This window comes from Stegostoma tigrinum, chromosome 38, assembly GCF_030684315.1.
Source record: "Stegostoma tigrinum isolate sSteTig4 chromosome 38, sSteTig4.hap1, whole genome shotgun sequence".
NCBI classification, from domain to species: domain Eukaryota; kingdom Metazoa; phylum Chordata; class Chondrichthyes; order Orectolobiformes; family Stegostomatidae; genus Stegostoma; species Stegostoma tigrinum.
The window spans coordinates 22,339,207-22,345,630 of record NC_081391.1 but is presented as its reverse complement, the minus strand read 5'-3'; positions in this window follow the sequence as shown (position 1 = coordinate 22,345,630).

Genomic DNA, 6,424 nt, shown 5'->3' with positions numbered 1-6,424 from the left:
GCTCCACACTTTGTTATCCCAGGTTAGGATGGCAGTTTCCTTCCCTACAAGAAATCAGTCAAGAGACAGCAATTCAGAAAGTATTTCATTGACTGTGAAGTGCTATGGGATGTTGTGGGACTATGGAAATGCACTCCTCCCATTTTGTTTCCCCTGACCTTTGCTGCTCACCATGTCTCCCACCTCATCCCCCCCCATCATAACTTAGATTTCTCTTGCTAACAACCCACAACCTCTCTGTACCACACACAGAAACAGGGGCACAGAGAAACCATAGGGTTGGTGATCCAGAGATAACAAAAACAACTTGCATTTGGAAAGTGCTGCAGTTGAGATGAGTACCTTTCCAATCTTCAGGCATGCTACATGATAATTCCATTTCGGGAGAGACACGCAAATCTATGGCTGTGTTCCACATCTTTACATCAAGTTAATCATCACAAATCTGTCGTCTGTTTATAACAGGGCATTATGTGGGTGTTGTCATCTGAATGCACCTTCCTGGAAACACAGGGAATGCTGATTAAGGGCTCTGGATAAATTCTTGAAGGGGAGGGGTTTGCAGGGCACTGGGGAGTGAGCCTGCAAATGTTATACTTCTGTAATGGAGCCCAGCATGGACACAATGCCCGAATAGGCATCTTCTGTATCATTCCTTGGTTTAGAAAAGACCACAGCCAGAGATCTCGGACAGTTATAGGGGCTGCAAGAGATAGTGAGGGTTAGGGGCAGGAGAAGCTTACAGAGATAGGGAGAGGTGTAGGGACTGAAGGAGGTTACAGAGATAGGGAGAGGTGTAGGGTTTGGAGGAGGTTACAGAGATAGGGAGAGGTGTAGGGTTTGGAGGAGGTTACAGAGATAGGGAGAGGTGTAGGGATTGGAAGAGGTTACAGAGACACAGCTGTAGGAGCTGCGGGAGGTGATAGAGAGAGGGAGAGAGTGTAGGGGCTTGAGGGGGTTACGGAGATAGGGAGGGGGTGTAGGGGCTGGAGGGGGTTACAGAGATAGGGAGAGGGTTTAGGGGCTGGAGGGGGTTACAGGGATAGGGAGGGGGTCTAGGAGGCTGGGGAAGGTTACAGAGATAGGGAGGGGATGTAGGGGGCTGGGGAAGGTTACAGAGATAGGGAGGGGGTGTAGGGGCTGAGGACGTTATAGAGATAGGGAGGGGGTGTAGAGGGCTGGGGAAGGTTACAGAGATAGGGAGGGGGTGTAGGGGCTGAGGAGGTTACAGAGATAGGGAGGGGGTGTAGAGGGCTGGGGAAGGTTACAGAAAAAGGGAGGGGGTGTAGGGACTGGAGGAGGTTACAGAGATAGGGAGGGAGTGAAGGGGGCTGGGGAGGTTACAGAGATAGGGAGGGGGTGTAGGGGCTGAGGAGGTTACAGAGATAGGGAGGGGGTGTAGAGGGCTGGGGAAGGTTACAGAAAAAGGGAGGGGGTGTAGGGACTGGAGGAGGTTACAGAGATAGGGAGGGAGTGAAGGGGGCTGGGGAGGTTACAGAGATAGGGAGGGGGTGTAGAGGGCTGGGGAAGGTTACAGAGATAGGGAGGGGGTGTAGGGACTGGAGGAGGTTACAGAGATAGGGAGGGGATTCAAGGGGCTGGGGAAGGTTACAGAGATAGGGAGGGGGTGTAGGGGGCAGGGAAAGGCTACAGAGATAGGGAGGGGGTGTAGGGGCTGAGGAAGTTACAGATATAAGGAGAGGTGTAGGCCCTGGAGGACGTTACAGAGATAGGGAGGGGATATAGGGGCAGTGGAAGGTTACATAAATAGGGAGAGGTGTAGGGTTTGGAGGAGGCTACAGAGATAGGGAGGGGGTGTAGGGGCTGAGGAAGTTACAGATATAAGAGGGGTTTAGGGACTGGAGGACGTTACAGAGATAGGGAGGGGTGTAGGGGCTGGGGAAGGTTACAGAGATAGGGACAGGTGTAGGGACTGGAGGAGGTTACAGACATAAGGAGGGGTGTAGGAGCTGGAGGAGTTTACAGAGATAGGGACGGGTGTAGGGCCTGGAGGAGGTTACAGAGGAAGGGAGTGGTTTAGGAGCCGGAGCTGTTTGAAGAGATAAGCGAGGGATATAGGAATGGAGGAGTTAGAGAAGTTGGGGAGTATACATAGATAGTTTGGTCAGTGAGCACAGTGGATGATGGGTGAACAGGACTAGGTCTGAGTTCAATTTTGCAGCCTCACTTTAGCAGTAAAAGTAACTGGTGGTATAGTGAAATGGGTATGTTTTCTCAGTGATTCCCAGGGCTGTGTCCATTTGATTGTGTGGAGCCTCAGCTCATTCCCAGCTCTAACCTGTGCCATTAATCCTGAGAGGTCAGATAGCAGTGTACACACAGCAACTGTTAATGTTTAACTCCTTTCACCATTCTCTGAAACTCCAATCTCACTCAGTTCCTTAAATCAAACTTCCTACTTCCTCAAATGACATGTTACACACTGGAAACTGCTGGCTAAGGGACACGTATAATGTATGTCTGTGTGTGTGTGTGTGTGTGTGTGTGTGTGTGTGTGTGTGTGTGTGTATATATATGTGTGTATGTGTTACTGTGTGCATGTGCGCTTGTGTGTGAAGGATTGAATATGATGGGTTGAGTCCATGTACGAGTGGATATCTGTATTTGAGTGAGTGCAATGAGTGTGAATGATGTGTGGAGTTGCGTGGGAGTGTATGAGTCAGTATAGCAGTGTGTAACCAATAGTATTAAGTGTCTGTGTGTGAGACAGTGTGAATGCCTTTGTGTGTGAGTGTATGTAAGTGCATGAGTGTGAGAGCATGTGATTGAGAGTGAGTGAAAGAGTGAGTGTGAATGTGAACGAATGTGTGAGTATGAATGTGAATGTGTGTGTGTGTGTGTGTGTGTGTGTGTGTGTGTGTAATGAAAGAGTGCACGTGTGTGTGTGTATGTGTATGTAATGAGAGAGTGTAAGTGTGTGTGTGAAATGAGAGGGTACGAGGGCATGTGTGTTGTGAGTGTGAGAGAGACAGTGCAAGAGAGTGTGAGACTGTGTACATGAGAGTGAGTGGGAATATACTTGAAGGTGATGGGTGTGTTGACCACAATGAAATATTACAGCATGTGTGAGTTGACAGGAGTTATCTCCCACACACACCTGGAGTAAAAATAGGATAAAGAAATGCTGCAAGAAATCCTTCAGCACCTTGTCCACCCTCTCTGAGAGCTGGGGCCTGAGGCTGGTTTGCTGGCAGCAATAGCAGCAGATTCTTAAGAACTGAACACTCAGCAAATTTGTATCAGAGATAATGGGAACTGCAGATGCTGGAGAATCCGAGATAACACAGCGTGGAGCTGGATGAACACAGCAGGCCTAGCAGCATCAGAGGAGCACAAAAGCTGACGTTTTGGGCCTAGACCCTTCATCAGAAAAGGGGGAGTGGGAGAGGGAACTGGAATAAATAGGGAGAGAGGGGGAGATAAGCTCTCCACCTATCTTCTCTTCTATCCATCTTCAATCCGCCTCCCCCTCTCTCCCTATTTATTTCAGAACCCTGTCCCCTTCCCCTTTTCTGATGAAGGGCCCAGACAGCACCGACAGTGTTTTACGCAATTGAGAATTCTCTTCCTAAACCCGTTTACCTCAGTCTTTTGCGCCTTCCTTTAAGTCACTCATTAAAATATTTTTTAACCACATTTTGGTCACCTTTTGTGATTTCTCTTTTCTTCGCCTCAGTGTCTGAGTTTGGCCCGCAAGTGGGGAGGATCCCTTCCTGCCTGGTCTGCTGAATCCTTCATACTTTGAAAGACCTCCATCTGGAGATCCCTCAACTTTCTCTCTCTCTTCAAGAAAGGAGGCTGTTCAGTCTTTCCTGAAAATTGCACCCTCACCTCACTTAAGGAAAACATTTGAGGAAATCCCTTCCAAATTCCCTTCGGCAAATTCAGTTTCCAGCAGGTCACAGATTACCTACAATGCTGCACAGTTGCAGGTTAGCAGCAATCAACTGTGTTCCAGCTGCCCTAACTGATCCAGATACGGAGGGACAATCTTAGGAGAAGAGGTCGATTAGATTTGGCCCATACTCATAATGTGAGGAGACCTTATTGAAATATCACATTCTTAGTGGGTTTGACAGGGTCAACGTGGAGAGGGCTGTTACTCCTTTTGGGAGAGTCTAGGACCAGAGGCATCATCTCAGCATAAGGGGTTACCCATTTAAGACCTTTATTGGAGTAATATGTTCCAAGGTGTTTCCCAAAATTAATAACCAAACAGAATTTGACTTTGAGTTGAGAAGAAATTTCTTCTCTCGGAGGGGGAGTGCATCTGTGGAATTCTTTACTGCAGAGGCCTGTCGAGGCTGGGACATTAAGCATATTCAAGGCTGAGAGACAGATATTTAACCCAGGAAGGGAGTCAGGGGTTATGGGGAAAAGGCAGGAAAGTGAAGCTGGGGATTATCAGATCAGACATGGCTCATCAAACGACTGAGCAGACCCAATGGGCTGAATGGCCTACTTTTGCTCCTTACAGTCCCAGGATTTTGTCTCGTTCCGGTTAATAAAAGGTAAAGTTGCCATAGTCTTGCCAAACTTTATTAGAGAGAGAGAGAGGTCACTGGGGGTGGTTTAACCCGAGGGTCATCACGACTCAGGTGATGGGAAAGGTTGAGAAAGAGTGTCCTTCCCTGTAACCTCAGCTGTGAGCAGCAGATTATTTATGGGGTAATGCTGGAGCAGGTGATGTGTGCCAGGATTCAGACCATCAAATAAATCGATAAGTCTGAAGACGGGGCACAGACAGTAATGACCGTCACAGATACAAAGAAGCACAAATAATTAAACCATTAGGGATGGCTGGATAGGCAGCAGCTATTCCCTATAGTCAAAGGGTCAATAACAAAGGGGCATCATTTTAAAGTGAAAGGCAGGAGGAATAGAGGGTATTTGAGGAAAATCTTTTTCATCGAGACAGTGGTGGGGGTCAGGAATGCACTCCTTGGGAGGGGAATTAAAGTGGGAAATGTCACAACCTTAATTGCTTGGATTAGCACATAAAGTGTCATAACATTCAAGGCTATGGGCCGAGTGCTGGGAGGTGGGATTGATGTTAAGTAATGGTGCACTTTTGGTGCACAGACTCAAAGGGCCATAGGGCCTCTTCTGTCCTGTGTGAGTCTATGGGAAGGACAATCTTGTGAATGTCATTATTCCAGCTGCTTGTTCTCTGCCAGTTGTGCAGAAGGACAGAACAGCCTGTGCGATTATTCACAACCATAAACAAACACCAAATTCCCAACATGAAGAGATCTACTATCATCCTGTCAATGTCAACACCTCATGTTAAGGGTTCAGAACCAGGAATCTAGCACCCACTTGTGGCAGAAATGTGTATTGTTTAAATTGTGTTGGTTCATGGGGCGTGTGTGTCACTGGCCAGCATCCATCATCTGTCCCTAACTGATCTTTGAGCCACCTTCCTGAACCACTGTAGCCCTTCGGAGTGTGGGTAACCCACAATGCACTTAGGCAGGGAATTCCAGGACTCTGACTCAGCGACACTGAAGGAACAGCGATATATTTCCAAGTCAGGACTGTTTGTGATTCTTCATAGAATCCCTACAGTGTGGATGAAAGCAGGTCATTTGGCCCATCGAGTCCACACCTGACTCTTCAAAGAGCATCCAACTCAGACCCACCCCATCCCTGAAATCCTGCATTTCCCATGGCCAATCCACCTAAACTGTCACGTCTTTGGACTGTGGGAGGAAACTGGAGCACACAGAGGAAACCCACACAGACACAGGGAGAATGTGCAAACTCCACACAGACAGTCACCCGAGGGTGGAATTGAACCTGGGTCCCTGGTGCTGTGAGGCTGCATTGCTAACCACTGAGCCACCGTGCTGCCCCCAATATTATAACACACCTCTGGAGCAGGTGGGACTTAAACCCTGCCCTACTTAATTTTGCAAATTAGGCCTGATTTCTCTGGAAATTTAGAATGTTTAGGGGTAACCTGATCAAGCTCTTCAAGATATTAATTGGATAACAGAATAGATAGAGATAAATTATTTCCACTGGTTGGGGATTCTAAGGGCACAGTCTGAGAATTAGGGTCAGACCGTTCAGGAGAGATGTTAGGAAGCATTTCTACACAGAAAGGGTGGGAGAGGTTTGGAACGCTCTTCCAGAAATGGCAGTGGATGCCAGATCAGTTGTTAGTTTTAAATTGAAGATTCATTTTTGTTTTTGATCAGCAAACGTGATCAGGTAGCTAATTGGAGTTAGGTCACAGATCAGCCATGATCTCACTGTGGGGTAGAACAGGCTTGAGGGGCTGAATAAGAGATAACAAGATGTAGAGCTGGATGAGCACAGCAGGCCAAGCAGCTCGAGGGGCTGAATGGCCTAGTCTTGTTCCTGTGTTCCCAGCAACAACTTCAGTTCCACGGTGATT